Below are 25,051 nucleotides of genomic sequence, written 5' to 3' on the forward strand. Positions count from 1 at the left end.
TGCCTTGGCTATCCAGAGGTTTGGCATAGCGGCCAGGTAGGCAGGGAGAGCATTCCCGCAGCTTATCTGCAGCTTTGGTGCAGCCTCCCTTTCTCCATATTAAAACAAATTGGACTGAGCAGAGCAGGTAAGTAACCAGATCCAGAACCCCTCATGTACTTTCAGACTATATATATATATATATATATATATATATATATAGCCAGATTCGTGTATTTAAAACTACTGCATGTATACATTTTGCTTCAATACGAAGTGTTTAAATGGCGTACAGCAGACTTAAAAACTATTTAAAAAATCAATACAAGCATTAAACTACAAAACCGATACAGTACAATAAAACAACAACCCCAACTTAAATGGATTACTGGTTCTATATACCGTACTGTCATGAAGAAGTGCATAGACCTCCCTGATATGCATACCAAGAAGTAAAATCTTTGACTTAAAAAAAAAAAGTGAGGGGGAGGAGAAGGAGATGTAAGCTCCCTATAGCAACATGCTATTGTTGAAAACTGCATCAAGAATTGGTCTTTGAACCTCAGTATGAATTTCACCCTCTTCATGTTTTCCTTGTGAAGGAGACAAGACTGGGATAAAGTTCAGGGTGTTCACAGGACAAAAGAAAAAGCCTCAAGACCATTCCCTTATATGGCAACATTCTGGACATGTTATAAAATCTGTGAAGAGAATAGGTTTCCCCAAATCAGCCATGGGTACCTTTCATACAGGCCTGACCCTAGCTGACCTGGTGTCCCAAATGATTCTGCTACCCTTTTTGTTTCCAGCACAAGTCCCCTGCCCCCCCCCCCCACATTCTATCACTGCCTCTGTATCCTCACATCTCCTGTACCTGTTGCATCTTCAACAATGGCTCGGTGAAGAGGATGTTGAGAGTTTTGCTCCCAAGATCCTCCCTGACCTGCAAGTGAAGATAAGAAGGAAAAAAGAGGAGAGTCTCTTCTAGATTGCAGAGAGTGATCACAGCATTTATTTCTACTTCCTCCCCAGTTCCACCATTGTGTTCTTTGGCAGAGGTGCTGAAGAAGAACATAACCTCCACTTTCTCACTTACTTTATAAGGAAAGCAGACAAAGAGAATGGGCAGCAGCCAGGTGGAGCAGTTGGGCAGGCAGGGAGAAGTGGTGCGCATGGAGTGCTCACCCACCAGTTGATCACCTTCCCCAGCCCACCTTGAAGCAGCTGATTCACTGTCACACTAGCTTTTAAAGGGAAGGAGAGAAGGAAATGCATCATAACTCTTTATGTTCTGCATGCATCATAACTCTTTGTTCTCTTAATGTTCTTATATGTTCTATAAATTTAGTTATAATTTCTGAATGTTTTGAATGTTCTGATTTATAATTTCTGAATGTTTTGAATGTTCTGATTTATAATTTCTGAATGTTCTGAGTTATAATTTCTGAATGTTCTGCACTGTGTTTTCTGCAATTAAAAACATCTACAGTTTGTTTCAGATTTAATTGCAGTCCAGCATGTATTTGCTTATTGTTTTATTTGATGTCATACCCTTTTCTTTAACCATGCACATGCCGCAATAGGGGTCAGCTTACTTTTGCTCATAGAAATCTTTAAACAAAAGGTGCCAACGGTGCTTATTTCTCTTTCGATACTTTATCAGGCATAACAATTATGTCTCAAAATAGTAACTAAAAATTTGTCCTTCCATCACCCTTGATCATTGACTTTGGATCATGCCTGCTTATATTTTCTGTACTTGAATTTTAATACCCAAACACCCCCCTGCCCCCCCCCCCACACACAGAGTATGGGTTAAGAATGCATGCACATGCAGCTTGAAGCTGTTCGCTTCAAAACACTCAGAGGTGATGACTCTATGCTTTCCTGATCAGCACTTGCAAATGTCTTTGAAGAGGAAAACTGTGAATTATACACATGGGCCCAATAAATGATGCAATATAGTTCTGTTTGCAATATGCCTGTTTCTTGTAATTCTCCAGTACAAGTACAGAAATGTATCATCAGCCACTATTATTTTCCCGTGTGTAGCAGTTATAATTGTTTAGCAAGAGGTATAAGATAACATACACTGGAATAAACATAGTAACAAACCAAACTAGGCATTGGCATCGCTAGGAGGGTACGGGCTGCACCAGGTGATGCGCCAGGGGGAGTGACATGCCCTGGGGGAGGGCGCACTAACATCACGGGGTTAGGAGCTACCACGTCATGCCATACACCATTGGATGTGGAATGGCCAGCGGAGTGCAGTGTGCAAAAAACATTGAAATTGCTCCTTTCGTTCAAAAGTTATGGCCAAAAAACCAGAAGGAAAAAATGCATGGAGCCCTTTGGAAAGTGAAAGTGAGCCGTATCACACGTTTACTCGTGAGTAGGCATACCTGCCAAAGTCTGTTGGAAAGGGCAGGCTGAGAGCAATCCAATGACACCACAATGGTCCTGATTCAATGAATGCAGCCCCCCCAAAACACCCGAGAAGCTCCCCCCTCCCAGCTGCGAGTCTGACCCTGAAAAGAAGCCACGTAGCCGCATTTACTCGTGAATAGGTGGACTTGCCTTAGTCGAGACAGGCTGAGAGGCTCCAAGGACGTCAGAATGGTCTTCATCCAATGAGTGCAGCCCCCAAAAACACTGGAGAAGGAGGTTCCTCCCTCCCAGCTGCCTCCCTCCCACTCTATGGAGCCTTATGGAAAGCAAAGCAGCCTCACAGTCGAGTTTACATGCGAGTAGGCAGACGTGCCTTGGCTGGTGGTCAGGCCAGGCAAAGGGGAATGTGAGGACACCAGAAGGGTCCTGATCCAATGGAGCTAGAGTGCAACAGAAGGCAACCTTCCCCCCCCCCCCCAAAAAAAAAAAAGAACAAAAAAGAGGCTTGAATGGTAAGGGGAAAGTTTTCTATTTTGCACTTGTAAAGCCAGGTGAGTCTTTATTCTGATGTGCCTGAAAGAAGAACTTTAAACTGGGCACTGGGAAGGCTGAAAATCTCACTGATGCTTTTTGGGGGTTGTTACTGCAGGCAGATTACAGAGTAAGCCCCACTGATCACTATGGGACTTACTTCAGAGTAGACATGCATAGGATTGGGCTCACAGGCTGCAATTCTACCCACACTTTACTGAGAGTAAGCCCCATTGACCACTATGGAACTTACTTCAGAGTACATTCACTTGGTGGAACAGGACTGGCTCCCCCTTATTTAATTATTTTATTTTAATTTAATTATTTATAATTATTTATTTTAATTGCTTGATGATGTCACTTCTGGCCATGACATCACTTCCAATGGGTCCTGGACAGATTGTCATTCTAAAAAGTAGGTCCCAGTATTAAAAGTTTGAGAACTGCTGCAATAAGTTGTTAGTAAGTTGACACGGGGTGTGTGTGCGTGAGAGAGAGACACTACAAGTCTTCAGAATCACTAAAAGAGTTTGGAGGAATAATACCATCATGTTATATATCAATCAATGCATAATTTCATGCAGAATGGAATGAAACAATCCACATTGAAATATCTGTGTTCTAACAAAAGGTACAGCCAAAAAACCAATGGGGGCGTGGCGATGGTACATCACCACGCCCACCTGGGGCATTGCCCCACCCACTGCATGGGGTGACACGCAGGCCTCCCGCACCAGGTGACGCGAATCCTATTGACGCCACTGAAACTAGGTAAAGGAATCTGTGAAGTCCAACCCTACCTTGTTTCAAAGGGAGAAAGCTTTTCTCTTTAGCAGCTCATGGCTTGTGCTCAGTAGAAATCAAAACAGGGCTTTTGAAGAAAACAAGCAGGAAGTGGTTGGAAGTTGCATGGGACAGGTGAAGAAAAAGCTTGCTGCAGAATGGAGTGGAAAATTTGTAAGGAAGAAAGAGCTGATAGAGAACCAAAAGCATAATGGAAAAAAATGTCTTAAGTTTTGGCCAGTTTAGTGATACAAACCTATTAGGCACTCCCAATCGGAAAATGTTACTGCTTCACATTGGTAACGGTACATAAGCCCTCCCCCTCCTTGGCCAACAAATTGAGACAATAAACAGAGGAGAAATATAAATTTTTATAAGTTCTGGATCAGGCCTCAGGAAAGTGACTGCATGTCTGGGCTGTTGTGGTGTTGAACAAAACAGAACAAATGCTAGAGCAGTGTTTCTCAAACTGTGGGTTGGGACCCACTAGGTAGTCCTGAGTATAAATGGTCCTGACAGATTCTCATTCTAAAAAGTGGGTCCCGGTGCTAAAAGGTTGAGAACTACTGAGGTTGCAATTGTTCAAAGAGATATGAGGAGTATTTACTTCCCCCCCCCAAAAAGAATCACTTGCATGTATGCTCACCACAACATGTTACCTTTTACTTACTGACCAATGGTGGAAGCTAAGAGGTTCCCTCTAAAGTAAAGAGATGTGGCAACAGCATTTGTGAAGTACACTTCTTCCTCTGCTCTAGGGCAGTGGTTCTCAAACTTTTAGCACTGGAACTCACTTCTTAGAATGAAAATCTGTCAGGACCCACTGGAAGTGATGCCATAACCAGAAGTGACATCATTAAGCAGGAAAAATTTTTAATTCTAGGTTGCAATCCTAGCCACATTTACCCAGGAGTAAGTCCCATTGACTATCATTGTTAAAAGAATATACATAGTAGCTTGTTAAATGTACAGGTCTGTGACATTTCCCCAAATGCAGTCAAAGACCAGGGTAGCATCAAGTCTAATATATCAAAAATGAAATGAATGAGGACGCACCTGAAATCAGCTCGCGACCCACCTAGTGGGTTCCAACCCACAGTTTAAGAAACACTGCCCTAGAGCAATGTTTCTCAAACTGTGGGTCGGGACCTGCCAGGTGGGTCGCAAACCACTTTCAATATTTTATTTTTAATATATTATATATTCTTTTCCATATAATCTATGTATATTCTTTTAACAATGATAGTCAATGGGACTAACTCCTGGGTAAGTGTGGGTAGGATTGCAGCCTAGGATTGTTAAAAATTTTCCTGTTTGATGATGTCACTTCTGGTCATGACATCACTTTCGCTGGGTCTTGACAAGATTCTCATTCTAAAAAGTGGGTCCTGGTGCTAAATGTGTGAGAACCACTGCTCTAGGGTATAATTCACCAAGAAGTTATTCTGGACAACCAATGAGTCTGATACAAGGAAATTCTCCTGTGCAACTAGTCTCTGAGTAGATGGGTGGAATGAGGCTGGGATAGGGATGAAGGCAGCTCAGGCCTGGGAGAAGAATGGGTTTGGCAGCAGTGATGCAAGGTGTATCTTAACCCCCTCCCAGGGCCTGAACTACCTTCTCAGGTCAATGCGGACTCCTGCCAGCTATATAGCTGGTGCAAGTCCAAGTTGACCCACCGGGCCCATAGGGGCTAATCCAGGGCAAAGCAACAAGTGTTCCCTTACCCTGAGGAGGCTTCCCCATGCCAAAACTCCCCTGCAGGATTCAGTAGAGCCCACATTGACACCACTTCATCACCACTGAGGGTGCTGTGATGGATTGGGTTGTTATTGTTTCTATCAGTTGCTATTTTAGCATTTAATCTAATTTAAAACCAACCACCATTTTTATCTTAATATATGCTGCATTATTTTGATGTTTTATGATTTGTGAAATGGTTTTGATGAAGAGGAGTACAAGTAATAAATTAAAAGAATACTCTCATCATCAAAGCTATTACTACACACCTATGTGAGAGTAGTTACAATTGTTTTTCTGAAGAAATGGATATGTGGCTAGGTATTTATGGGAGTTAAGCACATTATCCTGAACATTCATGCCAAGAATGCTGGGAAAATATCCTGTGTTGTTTTTTTTTTTTCTTACTATAAAGAACTGTTACTATAATGGAAGAGCAAGAGCTTAGAATCATGCATTTTTCCTATTCTGTTAACCAGAATTAGGTATTAATATTGACAAACAAACCATTAGTCAAAAGATGACTGTCTCTATGGTAGCATCTGTTTTCTTGTTTGAACTGCTAGCAAATAGCAACATGCAAAGGAATTCATAAATCAGTTATCACTGTCATTAATATCTGTCCCCTGTGAAATGTTACCAATGGGTGGGAAAGCAAGCAAAAGCTCGGGTCACCTAAATGGAAATGCTACTTAGAGCTATTAATATTACCACATTTAAGATTAGGGCATAGAAATCCCAGTTCCGTTCTGTTTTATCTGCAAGTAGTAAAAATTACTTGGGGTTTTCCCAAATTTAAGAGAAATGCAACAATCTCACAAGAAGTGTACAAAGCAAGGAAGCAGTACTGAAGCTTCAATAAGCCAGGAATAAGGCGTGTTGATAAAAATTATTAAATTACTCTTAATGGTATTCATGGCAGTTTTGCTGGTCATGGGCTGAAATCCAAAGTACTATAGTGGAAAGTTGGTTAGGATTGGGCTGTTACACTCTTGGGTCCTGTGCTGCCTTACACTGATGCCAGGCAAACAGCTTTAGCACACTGCCTCTGCTTCCAGCTATATCAAATACTGCAGATTAGATGAGGGTGTGGATTCACAGTCCAATTCTATGGGCCATTTACAACAGTGGATCTATTGATCTGCTGTCATAAATGACCCTGTGACAGCGCAAACATTGCACAAATGCTCCACTAGCCCAGGTAAGGTGTCAGAGGGGTTGGTTCATGTTTGGAAGGGGGAGGGTTGGTAGCAAGGAGCAGGCTGGAGTGGATAGATCTCAGCAGCAAAAGCACATGACAGATCCTATCTCGTATTTTCCAAGCTTTCCTCTCCTTGGACTTATGCCAGCAAAGTAGCTGGCTTAGGTCCAAGGAAACCCATAAGCAATCTGTAAGCATACTAGGGGGGAAATTAAGGCTGTCTGATCCCACCATAGTATGCTGCATGCACTCTGCTGATGTGGCTACATGTTATGGAATGGTGGGGGATAGAAATGAGCTGTCAATCTCTCATCACTAAAGTTTCCACCTTTTTCACTGTTCCCACTTCACTACAACAGCAGCCTGACATGTAGGGATTTAGCAAAGGAAGCTTTTCTCAACAATTATCTCTATGCTAGGAAAAGCTTCATCTTCTAAATTTGTGGCTCATGCTTAAAGAAATGAAGTAGGGTGGCAAAAAGAAGACTTAAAAAAAATCTATTTACCACATACACTTCAGAAAAAATTATTCAGACATATTCAATCTGAAGATTTTTGTTCACTATAGTACACTCTTGCATTCTTCAGAAAGGTACTTCCTGCTTTGACTGTTTTAGTGCTTAGGTTTCCTTCATGAACCCTGAACAGCTTCTTTCTTCTGAGTTTTGTATTTTTCATATAGCTTTTCCCTGTTATACTATATGTCAGTTTTTCATGAAAATCCAACAAAACCATACCTTTTCTGCCTCCTAAACAGAACAGCACCCAGAAATATTCTAAATGAGCCACAAGTTTTAACCCAGTTTGCTTTGGAAAGTGTCTTTTGTCTAGTTGGTCTGTGTGATATATTTTCAGGACTGCACAATTTCCTGACATGCTAGCTTTGAACTTGTCAGAGCAATAGCTCATAAATTAAACACCACTGATATGAAGCAAGCAGGGACTATCCCCCACTGCCAAAATTTGAAAAAAGTCCTGTTACTAGAATGGGATAAACAAGTTCTCTTCTAAGAGTATATAAGAGAACTTGCATTGATTCAATCTCATTCAGTCAATGGGACAATGTCATCATCCATGAAATCTGTGCTGAAACCAATGCAGGACTTTCTGCAATACTTTGCACAAGTGTTATGCAATTAGCTCACCAAGAGAGATATGGAGTCATAATGTACATTATGGGAAGGACATAAAAGGTTACAAAGTTTGGTTTAGATATTAAATCCTGAATTCCAAAATGATAAATTAGGATTGCAAAAATCACAGGATTGAATATTGCTGACAACACACACAAGCAGAACAATCAAAGGAAAGATAAGATTTCCAGATGGGACAGGAAGCAGAGTTCCGAGTAAACAGAACTTATTTATCTCCTGACTAACATGTTTAAACAAAATTTGTATAATATGCTCTGCTGAACCATGAATGATCAGGTCTAGCCAGAAATGTATTTAGACAACATCACTGTCAAGCAGTTATATGTGTGGTTTTACATTTTAATCATCTATAGCAGCAAATTTCAACCACTGTGCCACGACACATTAGTGTGCTGTGAATGGTCTATAGATGTGCCACAGGAGTTTGGGGGAGGGTCATATGTTAGTAAGGCCAATGGGGAATGTGAAACCCGTCAGCTGTGCAGTGTGTCTTGTCAATTTTCAAATGATACCTCCTCCCTGCCTCTCCCCAAGCCCCCTTCTACCTCTTCACCACCCCATGGTTCATGCAACTGCTGAGCGGCGAAGCACTGGCGTACGAGTTGACCCATGGTGGTTGCTGGGGCTTACCGCGGGGCAAGAGAATAAGTGTTCCCTTACCCCAAGGATGTACCATCATACCAAAACTCCCCCATAGGATACAATGGAAGCCACACTGGCACCACTGGATCACTGCATTAAGACAGTTCAGTGATTCAGTACCATATTTTAAGACAGAGGTTTAATCAGAAATGGATTCCATTACTACAAATTTGTGTCTGAAAAGAAACTGTTTTAATCAAACTGAAAAAAAAATTATACTTTTACAAATGAAGAACATGTAACTTAGGAATTGAAATTCCTGGGCCACTGAACTTTACTTTGCACAGTTCCCTTTCAATGTGTTTGATCACTGTTTAGATCCAGCAGAATAGCAGAAGTTTCCCGAGTAACTGCAAAATATTTTCCATCCTGGTCTCATGTGTGAGGCTTCCTTAAATTGTTTCTGACAGTTGTAACTTTCATAGCCCAAATATGTGCCGCATTATCTCTTGTTTTGAAGCAGAAGTCTCTCTCCATGGATCTTGTTGCACACATGCTATCCAGCCTCCCTGTTCTAAAGCAATGAATTTTACCTTTTGATCACTATGTCCTATCTTTAAATCTAACATGCTGAATCAAGACCTGGCAACTGAGATAAAACAGGGTCTTTTAACAGGGTAAGCTGTTGAGGTAATAGGCTGTTGAGCTAGCCACCCCAGTGACAATACCCTGTTCTGAACTATATTACATGGAAGTAAATTCTCCTGCAATAAGCTACTTCCGAGTAATGCAGTTAAGACTGGGACACCCAAATTAACAAATGGAGCATACATGTTACAGATGCTTTCTACTTGCACAGTTATCAGGATAACTGTATACAGAAATGAAGCCTTTGTTTTAATTCACTTTCTGTGTCTCAATAACAGGTCTGTTGTCTTTGTTGAGTTTGCTTTTTTAATCAGATAATCCATTAAGGAAAATTACCGTGCTTCAATGTTCCATTTTTTCTGCATGTGTCAACATTTAATTAGTACATGCTTTTATTTATTTATTTAATTTAATTATTTATTTATTTATAATCCTATCTGTATGTTTGTTTTTAAACCCCTGGAAAACAACTGCGCTTGGTACATGTCAACATTTAACTAGTATGTGTCAACATTTAACTAGTACATGCTTTTATTTATTTATTTATTTTTAATCCTACCTGTATGTTTGTTTTTAAACCCCTGGAAAACAACTGAGCTTGGTACATCCACAGCTGCTCCTGGAGTCCCAGGTGGCGTCGGTGGCCAGGAGAGCCTTTGCTCAGCTTCGGTTGATTCGCCAGCTGCGACTGTACCTGAGCTGTGCGGACCTGGCCACAGTAACCCATGCCCTAGTGACATCTAGATTAGATTATTGCAATGCGCTCTACGTGGGGCTGCCTTTGAAGACGGTCCGGAAATTACAACTAATACAGAACACGGCTGCTCGTGTGGTTGCTGGGGCATGTCGGTTTGACTCTGTCGAGCCATTGCTCCAGTGGTTACACTGGTAGCCGGTTTTGTTCCGGGCCCAATTCAAGGTGCTAGTTTTGACTTTTAAAGCCCTTTACAGCTCGGGTCCGGGGTATTTGAGGGACCGCCTCCTTCCCTACAATCCGGCCCATGCTCTTAGATCATCTGGGGGGCCCCTTTTGACTGTGCCGCCACTAAGATGTGAGAGGGGCGGCGGCCAGGAAGAGGGCCTTCACGGTGGTGGCCCCCGAACTGTGGAATACCCTCCCCTTAGAACTGAGAACTGCTCCCTCGTTGCTAATGTTTTGGCATAGACTGAAGACCTTTTTATTTCAAAAAGCTTTTAATTGTTGACAGGCTGGCTGGCGTTCCTGCTTTTTATATGAAAATCCACGGGGTTTGTTTTGTTTTTAGATTTTTTAATTATTGTAAATTGTTTTTTAATGATTGTTTTTTATGTTGTACTTTTAAATTGTTTGTTAGCTGCCTTGTGTGCCTGTTGGGCAAAAAGGCGGGGTATAAATTAATAAAATAATAATAATAATAATAATAATAATAATGTGGATCCAATCAGAAAATGAAGGTTGAAAACCAAACTGGCAATAGTCTTTATAACGAAGTTCAATTCTAATGAAAACAAGGGCAACCCAAGCTGATTCTCTGCTCAAAATGGTGGTGGATCTGCCACCCAACACTCCAAATTTCATTATGCTCTCTCCTGCCAGTGTGCACGACAGAGGATAATGAAAGGATGTTAAACCTTGAGAGGGGAGAGGATATATCTAGATTCCCTCACATTAGCCAGCCAGAAATTAGCCATACACACTAGTACTCAACGCTCTGCTCCTGTTCAGCTTCTCATATAGTGCTAGGCCAGGAGGATCCTGTTCCTCCCCACCTGACCATTTTACAAGAAGCCATGGAGGAGAAAAGGCAGCAGCCCTTTCCCCAAGCACTCAAGAAAGCCTATATGAAAAGGATCAAAGCTATGGAGCTGGAAGTAAAGATAAGGCTCCCCTTTGCATCTTCTCTGAATGCATGACGATAGGATGAGGCAAGTGGGTAGAGCAGCAAGGCAGGAGCTGTGCTGGGGGAGCAAGAACAAGTGGTAGGACACCTCCCAACAGTTTACTGCCTTCTCTCAAACCACCATCATCTGTGGCTAGACATTTCTGTTCAACTGGTCCCCAAAATCAAAGCAAAAGCTTTCCTGTTCAGTCGTAAGTAGCTGACAGCAAAAATCCAGCCCTGATCCTCTGGTCGGACACGCTTATACCATGTAAGAACTTTCCTCTAGGGCTGCCTTGTTGCAGTGCAGGGTGAGTACCCAGTCTGGGAGAAAAATGGGCCTCTACTGACTCTTGTATGGAACACATGTGAATTCAGAAATAAAAATCATGGTAATAATGAACCCTATTTATTTGTAGGCTCCTTGGCAGCACAGTGATATTTAGAGGCACAGAAAAGAATTCTGGAATTAAGGAAGAGATCATCCAAGTGTCAATTTGGCTATAAACAACGGCTAGGGAATTTAAACGGGACAAGTGAAGTTGTTTGCTTTATGAGTTGTGGAACATTTCATGAAAAATATTTTTAAGAAACATTTTTTAGATACTCTTTTGCTTAGTCAATTATGCTGATCCCTAGATACTTTACTGCAACCACCAAATCAAAGATCATATGACCTGAACTTGTTTTCTATGGTTCTGATTCAAATATACTGTAGATCCTATTTCACAGACAATAAGTGGCAGAAACTCAAGAGAAAAATATACAAATGTGCATACATACAGTACAGACATGCTCTCTTTTTCTCTCTGTGCGTGCACATGCCTTCTTATAGGTACAGGGCACTTGTGGAATGGCAACATCACATTTATCCCATAACAGCGGCCATGCAGCAGTTGTGCTTTTGTGGTAGTAGCAGCCCTCTGTTTGATGCTGTCTCATCACAGTGTTCCCCACAAGGGTGCCAGGAAGAGCTGGACTGCTGATTGTCTAGCAACAACCACTTCCTAAAGGTCCATGGAACCCATGGATGTGGACACAATCATGTATAAGGATTATTATGTTTTTCATTATCATGTTTTTTAACCAGAATGAACAGCAAGTGTGCATAGGCAGCAGAATCCATTCTGTTGCACCCACTTGCAAAGCATAGAGTATGTTGCTTCTGCTTGGGATATACAATAAATTACATATGTTGCAGAAAGATGTAATGAAGTGCAGTTCTTCACCATTGTGGGCACTGCTAGTAGAACTAAGTTGCCCATGAAATTTATATTCCAGAAGTCTAAACTAAACAAAAAGAAAGATTGTAACAGACTGTACAATCTATTTGTAGCTTCATGCCACAAGATACTATAATGACTCATGTTTAAGCCATTTAATAAAAGAAGATCCCACACACAAGCTTCAGGAGGAGAAAGTGTGCAATATCAGGATGTTGCACAGGCAATGGAGGACTTCCCCAGCTCCCACTTGTACATACTTTCAGAGCTGCAGGGATAGGTCGACCTGGAACACCACCTGTTGCCATCTTGAATCAGCCACTGCTGACTCTGCACTACAAAATAAGAAAAAGCCCCTCACGCTGTTCTTTGCACAATTTCTTCAAATGCAGAAGTGCAGGACTTCTGGTTTTATTTGAAGGGACCTCATTAATGGAGGAGGTCCTTTGTTTGCATGGTCTCTGTAAATAAAATTGGAAATCCCACACTTCCACATTTGAAGAAACTGATCAAGAAATGTGGGAAGGAGACTGATGATCTGCTTTCCACTCACTCTGAGAAGACAGAAAGGGGATCAATGACGCTCACATCTGTGACAGGGTGGAAGGAGGCAGTGGTACCTGAACTCACTGTCCTCTTCCCTCTGCAATCTGCTGCTGGTGCAACTTGCATCACTTTGCCTCCCAGGTAGGCTGCCCCTGCAGAATTGCCTTATAATGAGGTCAAGCTATGGTCTATCTAGTGTTACTTATTTTGAAAGGTATTGGTTCCCTAGGTTTGCACAAAGGGATTTTTCCCACTGCTACTTAAAATCCATTTAACTGGAGATGCCTCAGACTGAACTTGGCACCGGTGCAAAATGTGTGTTCTTCAACTCAGCTATGGCCTCTTCCCGGGTAAGAGATCAATAGAAGGAAAAGAAGGATTTGCAGCCATCTCACCTCTCATCTGAGGTCTAGTATGAAAGATTAAGCAAGGCCCTGCCCTTTCTACTGCCATATAATACTTTCCTTTTCCCCCCTGCACAGTACAGTACTTGGAAACTGCTGCAATATGTCATTGTGCAAGATAACTACAGTAAAGGCAGGTATGGTCTGGTTACAGACAGTTTGGATAACTAATGTAGCACCAAATCTTGTTCTATATTTGCTTGTATTCCATTCGGTTTTACAGGAAACAAACCCCAGCAGAAAAATTACAGTAGTAAGGCTAAAGTTCATTTTTTAAAAATCCCTTAATTCTCAGCCATAATTTCACACTCAGAGGGGAAACTGAAATTAATGAGAGCTGTAAAAACAAAACATCTCTCTGCCCAGAACTGACAGCCACAGTAATGCGTAGAATACCAACATCACAGTTGGTCTTAGTGGCTGCAAAAAAGGGGGAGGATACATTTCACGTATGTAATATGAAACTGGTGAAGCAATAATGTACCTCCCATTGGAATATGAATTCTGCTAATTTCCTCTGTGTGGTTCAAAGCTGTCAAAAAGAACCTAATCTTTTATTCGTTTCCCAGTCAGTCACCACCTTGCAGGGAAGCTAACTAAGCCTTAAGTGGAACAGCTTTAAATGTGCAGCCTGTCTTACAAACACAGCTATTCAAAAACAAAATAAATGACCAACTGCCAGGCTGCAAATTTTACAGTCATCTTTATTGCACTTCAGTGTTAGAGGCAAGACCTGCGATTATATTTTGACAACAGTTGTCACATTTAACCAAGATAGAGGAAAATCCCCCAAAGCACAGCCAAATAAATCATCATACCTGCTGTTGGGTGAATTCCTATCTTTGTGCCTGAACCTGTTCAGCTGAAAATCTTTGCTACTTAAGTATGCAACAAAATAATAGCTAGACTGGAACAGCAGAGAAGAATTAGCTGATAGTTTATTCTGCTGGCTCCGATGAAAACTATTCCCAGTGAAAATAGTGCTGTAGTGGTAATTTTGAAGTACAGGAACTCAGCCTGTCACTCTCCATAACCACACTCCGCAAGTTCTTAAAAAGATACTTCATGACACTCTATTGGCTGTCATACAAAGCAACTTTAAATTTCTTCCTTAGAAGAGTACTTTTTCTGCTTCCTATTTCTACTTTGAAAGATGTAGGCTATTTCATCTCAAACTCTTGGAGTGCATTGTAACAGTTGAAACAAATGTATAAAAATTGAAAAAAATGATGAAAAGTATCCTAAATAAATATACGTAAAGACGTGTTAGTGTGCTAGCCAAGGCGTGTTTATTCAGATCAATGGATGAGGTAGTTGAACTGTGTTCAATAGGACATACTCCCAACTCAGGTCTCAATCCTACAGGAGGTAAGTAAAAATATTTTGCATTGACCTCCTGATAGTCTGCCTGATCTCCACTGAGTCTCTATTTTGGTGGCGTATGTCTGAGCATGGAAAACGGGTTGGAAAGTTTTGACAAGAGGGGATAAATTCTGGCTTGCACCATTGCATGGAAGATATCCACTGAGTTATGATAAGTGTGCTTTTAATGCCGAGGACTAGTAGCAGCCACAGTGGGGGACCCACCTAGGTTCACCAGACTTCAAAAAGGAAATCTATGAAAAAAAAATACTATTTGTTTGTTTGTAATAGTAGTAGTTGTAGTTGGCAACCTTCAGTCTCGAAAGACTATGGTATCGTGCTCTGAAAGGTGGTTCTGGAACAGCGTCTAGTGTGGCTGAAAAGGCCAATTCGGGAGTGACAATCCCTTCCACACTGGGAGCAAGTGCAGTCTGTCCCTGGTCTGTCTCCCTGGCTATGGGCCTTCTTTCTTTGCCTCTTAGCCTCAGACTGTTGGCCAAGTGTCTCTTCAAACTGGGAAAGGCCATGTTGCATAGCCTGCCTCCAAGCGGGCCGCTCAGAGGCCAGGGTTTCCCACAAAAAACACTTATCTTCCTTTAAAAGTGGGTCCTGGTACTAAAAAGTTTGGAAACCACTGTTCTAGAAGCTGGGTGTTCTGCAAATGGCTAATTTACCTGTACTGAGATTTTCTTTTTGCATTGCTAATGAAATTAAAACAACTCTTTCTTACTGAAATATGTGATTTTTCAATCAAACATTATTAATGAAAGTACCACATGGGAAAAGGAAAGCCATTCTGAAAGACCGGATCATCATTTTAGATCTTCTTAAAAACCCATTCAAATGTTTTGAATGTTTACAGTTATGAACTTCCTGCAGTAAAAGCCTTTCTAGGAAATTCCATAATTATCAACTAATTTTAAAAGTGCAAACTTCTAAGAAACTTTTTTTCAGGCAAAGAACTGATATGGTTCAGATAGGAGTACAGTCCTGCCACAGCTATGCAAAGTGGTTGAAGTTTCCTTCATGCAATCATTAAACTATAACATATTCTTCCTCTGTGACCTTTTTATCTACTGCCACTCATCCCTTGCACAAGGTAGATTCTTTTGAGTAAGCTGGAACATGTAATCATATATTACAACTGTCCCAGTAATAGAAAATTTAATGTATTTTGCAGTTTGATATGGCCACTTGTCAATGGATCCTCTTTTTCTATAAAGCCTACAATACCAGTAACTCAGAATCCTTGGAAAGAGAAAAAAGAGTGTTTCCTGGGAAGCAAATATTTAAGCAAATAAAGCCTCCAAGGTGTTTCTAACACTGAACATGAATACAGCTGTAGGTATGAGAGATATCAGTACAAACTTAGATATATTCTACACTTTCAGAAACTTTGCTCCATTAACTATCCTTGATTTCTTAAACAAGTTAGTCACAGAATTCTGGCATTACATCCAAAATCTAATTTTTCTCTCGTTTCTCTGGTTTTTAGTTGAGCAGTATGCCATTTAGTACATGAGTATTATTATTCTTATTAACAGGATTTATATACTGCTTTTCAACAAAAAAAGTTCACAAAAGTTTGAGTACCCTTCAGACAAACAGAAGCTAAAGCTCTCTTTTGACTTGCATGTTTTAGGTAAAATGCAACATAAAGTTAGGAGTGGAAATTTTTTAACTGGCCCCATTCTTTCATTTTAAAACCAGTCATACAGATACATGTTAAGCAAGTTGGGGCTCAATCATATCCCCCACCAGCCCATAGCATGCAGCACAGATGACAGACCGTGCACTACATGCCATTGGGGGGGGGGAGGGTTGACTAGAGGGCCCAAGAGAAATAAGTAAAAATCTTCATTACTTACCTGCCCATAGATCACCTGGTTATTTAGCTGGCATTAGTCCAAGGAGATATTGGGAGGGGGGGGGCTTTTGGGTTGGGGAAGGGGGCATCAGATCTTGGCACGTGTAGCTAGTGCTGAGACGGTGTGGAGGGGATCGGATTCAGCGGCAGTCTTTGCTGCCATCTCCACCCTGCTCCTGAGCCTGAACTATTCCCCAAGGAGCCCTACCCCTGCCCATGGCAGGGATTGGATTTGGCCCAGCTGGCTCCCGAGTAAGTGCAAATGCACCTTATGGCATGTTTGCAACCCTTGGAGCAGGAGCAGGGATAGCTGTGCAGTTAGAATTGCGCTGCAAAAGGAATAGAATTTAAAATCCTCCTTCCAAGCAGAATGATATAGCTTTACTGATGCCAGTGGAATTCAATCCAATTTTTGGGAGCACAGAAGTCACGAACCGTAGTGCACATGTGGAATATAGCTCCACTTCACATTTTAAGTAACTCATAGGAATCACAAACTCTTGCATAAGCCAACAAACATTCAGCTGTCCAATGCAGACTTTGAGTCTATTTTAGCTTTAACTACACATAAACTCAGTAGCATCTTACTATGAAACCTAAACCAAAGATGTCAATGCCAAGAAAAGAAAATATCTTATAAATACTGCAGTAGCAACATGCCTTTAAATTGGTATTGGTAATTGGTAATTACATTGGTAATTACATTGGTAATTATTAATCAAGAATGAATGACTGTAAAAGCCTATGTCTTTCAAGGCCACAGGTTCTCTTTTGCACTGCACCCACATGTATCATGGGTTTGTATTATAAAGATAGGCACAATTTGGATAATATCACAAGGCTGTAATCATGAACGTATCTACCAGGAAGTAAGGCTCCTTTGTGATACCTGTAAGTAAACATGTTTGCAATTTGGCTGCAAGTCCTACCACTGCTGGAAGCAACAGTGACAGACAGCAGTTGCTCACTACTCCAGGTAGGACTACGCAGGAGGAGGGAGGGAAGCGGGGACGGGTGGAATGAGGTAAGCAGAACTGGGAGGTGATGGGGCAGGGAGGAGGAAATTAAGTCCTGGAAAGGAGTAGATTTGGCAGCAGTGGCACCCACCGAATTCTCACCCCCTTTCCAAGCACCTTCTCAGATCCATGTGAACTTGTGCCAGTGGTTTTGCTGGTACAGGTCTAAGTAGACCCACTGGACCCTTCACAGGGACACAGCAACAAATGTTTCCTTCTACTGAAGTCTCCAGAGGCCGTAAGTCCCCCAGTGGATGCAGTGGGTGCCATGTTGCTGCTGCTGCACTACCCACAGGTAGTTAGATAGGATTGGGCTGCCCCTCTTCATTTTATTCAATAAAAAGTAATATTCCAGATTTCCAGAGCCTTTTCCCATCAATAGCCACTGAAAGCTGTAACTATATCTCCACATAATTTATCTCTACTTACAATTAAGCATGCAAATGGGTACCCATCTTGTGCCTTTTACTACACCTTCCAGCAGAAAGAAAATTAATCTTCTCTGGGTTAATCCTGACACATAGCAAATACAGGTTGTGTACTTTTACCACCAGAGGATTAGTAATCCAGAAGTGAAAGCTTGTACAAATGACTTGAATTAGTTGCTTTTATGGTGCCTTAACTCTGTCAGTTACATAGAAGTGCTGAAAATGATGGAACCAATAAAATTAATGCCATTTCCAAGACTTAGAGAGAGAGAGGTAAAAAAAATAATGCTTCTCCTGATCATTGAATGACTTTTCAGAATGCTTGATTAACAGCTAAGTATCAATTCAAGGATGAAAGACCTATTAACTTTATGATCTTAAAAGTACATATAAGAAAACTGATGCTCAGTATAAACTGTGTATTTTTGAAAACAAAAAACAATTTTTATATAGGGAAAATACATGGAAATTGTTTTCTAGGCTATATGGGCTATTTAGAATTCTGCAGAACCTTAAAAATTAACCCATTACGTTCATGGACTGTGATGAAGTGGTAACCGAGTTCATTTCATGCAGGGGTGGCCAACCTTTCGACTTGTCAAGCAGCACCCGCTGGAATTGCCTCTACACAATTGTTAAAGGTCCAGGAACCCTAAAATTGAAAGGTTGGTTACCCTGATCTAATGTAACAGACATCATTCAAATAAATTCACTTTCTCTATGAATGCATCATTAGCATAAACAGTAGCCAATGAAACAATTCATTAGTGAAACCTGTTTGCTTCCGCCATGGGGTGATGAAGGTGAAAGAGGAATGACATTCTTACCAGGAAATGCTAAGAGGCAACAGAAGAAGCAACAACAGGATTTCGATTTCAGTTTCAGTGGTCAAAATTCCTGATACAGAAAAAGTAAAGATCCTGAAGGAGGGATATGTTCTGACAGTTAGTGGAAATTGATTGAAAAGAAGACAGGCAAATGACCAGGAAAAAAACCAAAAGCCTCAGGCTGGCCTGCTCTTGTGGTTTTAATAGTTCTTTTTGCCTACATAGGTGAAGCTTTTCATGACATAGAGATAAATATAAAGATAATGGGTTATTTAGGGTGCCGGAGCTGATTCAAAAGTTGGCAACCTTACACATTTTGTGGATATTTTCTTTTTAGTAACTAACTAAAGTTTTCAGGTTAGTCTTTACTCATCTTAATAATTGACTATATCTGTTATACTACTGAAAAATAACCAAAATAAGTCACTTTAATCATAATGTTTTGGATGACACAGCAGACCATTTAGAGGAAAGTGGATGCAAAATGGTGGGCTCGGACCACCCATGATTCACAAGGGCCATATGAATGGGTCACTAAGCTGTCAGACAAATTAGGCACACAATAGATTGATGGTGGAGGCTGAGGAAAAAGGATTTTTGAGTCAGAGTGTGAGAGAGACAAATAAATGACACACCAAACAAAGATAAAATTATGTTGTTGAGTCCCTTGTGTAATATTCCAGGAGCAACAGACTGACAGCACTCCTTTAGTCAGCAAAAAAAGAGAGCTAAAAGCACTCTAAAAGAGATTGAAAATACTTTATTTCTATACTGTTGATTCTGTCACTTCAGTGGAGATTGAACTGCTGGAGTTCCTTCCTACTTTTCCCCAAACTGAGATTAAAGTATTGTCAACTTCCAACTGCGGAGTAAAGCAATATTGTCATTGGAAAGGGTTTCTGCCCAACCATTTCTATCTAGGTGGGCAGATGAACTTTATAGCAGCTCACACTGTTCTCTAAAATACTTTGAAGAGGTATTACTGGATCTTCTAGACTAGAGGTAATATCAGTTCTTGCCAGCTGCACTTCCAACAGAAAGCTATGACTGTAGATGCACTTTACAAAATAGAAGCTAGATCAAGGATGAGCTAGGGGCAGTGTTCAGAGGTGGATCGCTCCCCTTGCAATATTCCATTCCCTGGGATGAAAGGTGATCACCAGCTGGGTACTGGGCAGGGGGGATTTTCCCAAATGGTTAGGATCTTTATGTGCTGATTCCATTCCCTGGGAGGAGGGCGAGAGGGAAGAAGATAGATAGAGGCTGAGAGTGTTTTCTCTTTTTGTTAAAAGGGTTGAAGAACAACTGTAACAGAGGCCTCAGAGGCCTCAAAATTGGTGTTATATTAATTGCCCAAGTAAGGAGAATCATTTCTAAAAGTGGCAGCAAAGATTTCTTAGGCTGACTCTAGACGCAGCTGTCCACACATACAAACTGCATGCTGGATCCTAGACTAGCCCATATGAAAGATGGGATAAGTACAATTAAGACAGCAAACAGCACAGTTCTACTGAGTGACCATTACCTAAAAAATCTGCAGTCACTGGTACTTCTTTCTTTGAGTAATCCTACATCCCTCTACATTTTTTTAACTCACTTTAGTGCTTTGGCACTGGGAAGACACTTAACATGTACTTGGAGTACATTCCATAGCAAAATATTTTTCATAGCCAAAGCATTTGACTGTTTTCTGTTATCCAGACACTGGTGCTTCAAGCACAGTAGCTTTTATCAACTCCAGATCTCACATTGTGGTGGTAAAGTCTTGGCTTGGTAGAAAAAAAACTGATTTTGATGTATAGATTCTTTCCTCTCCAGGTCTTTTCAATGCTCTTTAGTTCATTGTGATGGATACATTTCTTGTTTCTGGCCATCTATCATTTCCATGGATTACTGTTTACAATCCTATGGGTGGTCTAGTATTTCCACTAAAGTTCCACTTGCTCCACAGGCCAGAACCATGACAGGGGTAAACTGGGTAAGCAACATTAACTTCAAAGCAGCTACATGCAACTCAGGAGTAGATTCTCTCCTTTTATCTACCTGCTGCTCTAGGTATATCTCTTTTGTCTTACAATAGTACAAAGGCCAAGAAAAAAAACACAAAAGTCAAAAATTTCCCCCTCCTTCTATAAGTGAATTAATCCCAGACCATGAATCGTTTAAAGTTTAGCCTATAACAAAGTCAACTATTTCCATCTGAAATGCCAGATCTTCATGTGGAACAATTTTTCCCCTGAAATTTTGTTTTATTATTGAAATTACTCTTCCACCTCAAATCGGAGAGAATCACAAGGGTTTCTGGCAGACAATCTATTGCAATGTCTTCTATTTCTCAAAAATAAGCTATGTGTGTAATCTGGCTCACAGCTCAACGTAAAGGAACCTGTAGAGAGATGATACAGAACTAGGTTTTTTTTAGAGCTTAATCCTTGGTATATTGAGTGACAATAAAGCTCCATAAATGTTAGAAGGACTTACTTCTGAGAAAGCTGCTATGCACTCCATTTTTTTATTTGGTAACTTCCCTTACAGCACAATCCTATATGTCTAATCAGAAGTAAATCCTGTTGAGTTCAGTGGGGCCTACTCCCAGGTACACGTGTACAGGACTGCAGTTTTAGTAGAGGTTATTAAAGAAATTAGGAACAATTTTGTACTGTTTATCAGATGACTGAACTCAGCTTATACTGGTAAGTTGGGAACAGCCAGCAGAGGTCACCATTGCTTTAAATGGTACTATAAACAGTGGCATTTTTTTCATTGAAGAACTTTCAGGGATTGTCCTGGAGAACTGAATCCCAGAAGATTGGACTGGCCTTAGGTGACAAAAATTGATCTTGAATTACTTCTGTATATTTCATGACAACAATGAAGTACAAAAAACTATAACAGTATTACTATAATATAATCAGAATTGTGATATTTAAGAACAAATAATTAATCAACTTCTTCCTTCACGCTAGGACTAGCCAAACTGAATGAAGAGATCTTTATGTATTTCTTGGAACATGCCTTATTTTGCTTAACATAAGCAAACTGACTCATAATTCTAATTTGTATTATTTACATCAACAAGTGGGTTCTATTGTACCACAAGTTTAGATCTCATATACATTTGTGTCTAGATGTAGATTGGTAAGACAGGCATTTCTCAGTTAGAAAACAAGGTAGAGTTTTCTGAATTCAAACTCTTGCTGACTGTTTAAAGTGGGGAGTAATGATTCTTTTGAATAATGGCTGCCACTAGCAGTCATACATTTCATGGTCATAGACTAATCCTTGTGCCCTCTGCACATCTCTTAAATGAAACTGAAAATAACTTCCATTAAAGAAAAGGAAAGCTCTTAAATTTATGGTTGCCTAAACCTTGGACATAGTAACAAGCACAACAGTCATCATTACTTCCTTTTATATCATTTTACAAAAGACATTCTGTCCCTTTAGGGTAAGTTCCCTGCATTTCTCAAGTTGTTGAATAATCATCTCAATTCCACACACTCCATGTCTGAAAGTGACTGTATTACTGAACAATGTCTCCAGATGTTTCTGAGATTGTTAAGCAATGATTCAAAAACTTGTCTTGTTAAGGTCCTGATCTTCTTTAGCCTCCTCATGTGGCCTATCCAACTGACTTGGCTGTTGGTCCTTATGGCCCTTTTGACATGGGGGAGGATGACAAGGATGCCCAAAGTCCCCTTTTCTTCCAGTTAGTAACTCCATGGACTGGAATAACATTTTACAACTGTACAATACAACTCACCACAGCTGCAGAATGACTTTCAGCCCAATCCTCTACATGTCTACTCAGAAGTAAGTCCCATTCTGTTCAATGGAGCTTACTCCCAGGGCAGTGTACAACAACACAGTATAATTCCCCCAAAATTATGATAGTCAATACACTCTCAGGCTGCAATCCTATCCACACTTACTTGGGAGTAAGCCCCACTGGCTATAAAGGAGTAGAGTAGACATGCATAGACAGCCACTGCTACAGTGTGTATAGAATCGCCACCTTAGTTATGAGATGTTGATCAAGCAACCCTATACTGAAGACACACCACTGAATCTCAATAGGCAAACCATCAGAGAAACTGAATTTCTTGGTACAACAGAAGATACAGAACCTCACAGTTCAGTTACATTCTCAACACATCATCCAGTACAAGGAAAAACCCACACCTAGATGTACCTTACACCAAAACAGCATTACATTATTACAATGTGTCGCCCACAAGTACCCACAAATTCCTATCAAATAGTTTTAATAATGCACCTTCCAAGCTGTTCTGCTTTGGAAAACTAGCCTAGTAAGCAAGGAAAGGCTCAAAGTTCAGTGGAAGGAGCTGTTCCTCAAAGTTCAGTGGAAAGACCACTTTGAGTTAAGTGGAAGGACCACTTCCAAGTTGAGTGGAAGGAAGGTTCAAAGTTAAGTGGAAGGACCTTCCAAGCTGTTCTACTTTGGAAAACTAGCCTAGCAAGCTCAAAGTTAAGTGGAAGGAGAATCAAGTCCATAAACTTCCAACCAAAGCAAAACAGCGCCCTCCCCACCTCATGGGGTGCCTTTAACCTTCGCAGATCTGGCGTCCCCCTTCGAAAAAGACAGCTTCATCACCCAACATCAATCAATGAGCGCCGTGGGTTCCTATCCTTCCTGTCCCTGCCAGGCAGCTAGAAGGGAGCTAGGGGGGGACGTGTGTGTTGTCCAGTGCCAGCAAAAAGGAAGGGCTCTCCAAAGGTATCTGTGTGTGTTGTGTGTGATCTCTCCACAGGGGAGTGAGTGATCTCTCCAACGGTGTGTGTGTGAGATCTTTCCAAAGTGTGTGTGTGATCTCTCACTCCAAAGGTGTGTGTTTGTGTGTGTGTGAGAGAGAGAGATCTTCCCAAAGTGTGTGCGCGTTGTCCAGTGGAAGGGCTCGCGGAGCCTGGCTTGCAGTGTGCTGGTGCCCAGAGGGAACCCCTGCGGTCCACCGCTCCGCGCAAGGCGACCAAAGCAGCCCCGCTCCCCCCAGCCGACCAGTCTCAGTCCCAGTCCCCCCCAGGCGAGGCTGGCCTCACTCACCTCCGCGCTGCGGCCGCCGCGGGCAGGTGGAGAGACACCCGCTAGGAGCTGCTGCTGCTGCTGCTCTCAGCGCCCGGGCTGCAGGGAATCGGCGAGCGCCTCGCTCCGTGGCCACTTGCCCGGCGCGCACGAGCCATTCACTTCACACGCGCGCGGAAGGAGCCTCGTTCATCGCGCTCCCCACGCCGCTGCCACTGCCTCACGAGAGGGACGCGGGTGCCGGCGCTCCGCTGGGGTCCTAGCGCCATAGGCTCGCGCCTCCCGGTCGCGGCGAGTCCCCAGAGGGGCGCCGACTGGCTCCCCGGGAACGAGCTCAGCCGGGCAGCCCGCAGCCGCCTCGCGCGCTCGCCTGCAACTGGGAGGCACGTGCCTGGCTCCTGCGGGATGTTCGGAGAAATGCAGTCCGCTCAGGGACTTCCTCGGCTCCTGATAGGAGCAGGAGGGGCGGCGCGAGGACCAGCATCCCGGGAACCGCCCCCAGCCCGCGCGCCCACCCCGCCAGGCTGCCCTGCAGGGCTGGTGCAAACCTGGTGCGCCTCCTCAGCCCTCTGGGGTCAAATTCATGGGCACGACCTGGCTGCAGCCCGAGCCCCCCACTGTAACTGAGTGTTGGGAGAGTTAGGACAAGCCAAAGAAAGTCTTTCTGCACCCAGCGTGTGGTTAGTCTGTGGAACTCCTTGCCACAGCACGTGGCCATGGCATCTGGCCTGAATGCCTTTAAAAGGGAACTGGACAGATTTCTGGAGGAAAAGTACATTGCCGCTAACAAGCCATGATGGGGATGTGCAATCTCCTGGTTAGTAGTAGGCTATCTTTGAATGCTAGACAGTGGCGTAGCTAGGGGGGTGCTGGCCGCACCGGGTGACGCGCACAGGGGGGTGACGTGCTAAAATAGTAGTGGTTCGGCGTAACCTCATCATATTATATACCATTGGATGCGGAATTTCGAGCGGAAGGCAATGCAAAAAAATCGGAGTGAAATATCTCCTTTCTGTCAAAAGTTATGGCCAAAAAACTGGAGAACAAAAATGCATGGATCCCTATGGAAAGTGAAAGTGAGCCGTATTGCGCATTTACTCGCAAGTAGGAGAACTTGCAAAGGGCAGGCTGAGTGGAATCCAATGACACCAGAATGGTGATCCAATGAATGCAGCCCCAAAAAACACCTGAGAAGAAAGTCCTTCCCTTCAAGCAGATGAATGTACTGAGCCCTATGGAAAGCAAAACTAAGCCTCACTGTCGAGTTTACTCATGAGTAAGCAAATGTGCCTTGGCTGGTGTGGAAGATCAGGTGAAGGAGAGTGCAAGGCTACCACAATGGTCCTGATCCTATGCAACTGCAGCTAAACAAGTGCTCCAGAAGGCAGCCTCCCCCCTCCACTAAAAAGGATCAAAACAGAGGCTTTAGCTCAGGGGTGCTCACACTTTTTTGGCTCGAGAGCTACTTT

General features: G+C 42.1%; 1 protein-coding gene across 2 annotated transcripts in view; it reads right to left on the minus strand.

Annotated features, from left to right (window-relative positions):
- Window positions 1–23,983, minus strand: part of NGF (nerve growth factor) — a 65,194-nt gene extending 41,211 nt beyond the window's left edge. For both annotated transcript variants that reach the window (XM_066623930.1, XM_066623929.1), the window contains exon 1: window positions 23,604–23,983. The gene's annotated coding sequence lies outside the window, so the exon portion shown is untranslated. The remainder of the gene's footprint in view (window positions 1–23,603) is intronic.
- Window positions 23,984–25,051: the final 1,068 nt, after the last annotated feature.

The sequence above is a fragment of the Tiliqua scincoides genome, chromosome 4 (assembly GCF_035046505.1).
Source record: "Tiliqua scincoides isolate rTilSci1 chromosome 4, rTilSci1.hap2, whole genome shotgun sequence".
NCBI classification, from domain to species: domain Eukaryota; kingdom Metazoa; phylum Chordata; class Lepidosauria; order Squamata; family Scincidae; genus Tiliqua; species Tiliqua scincoides.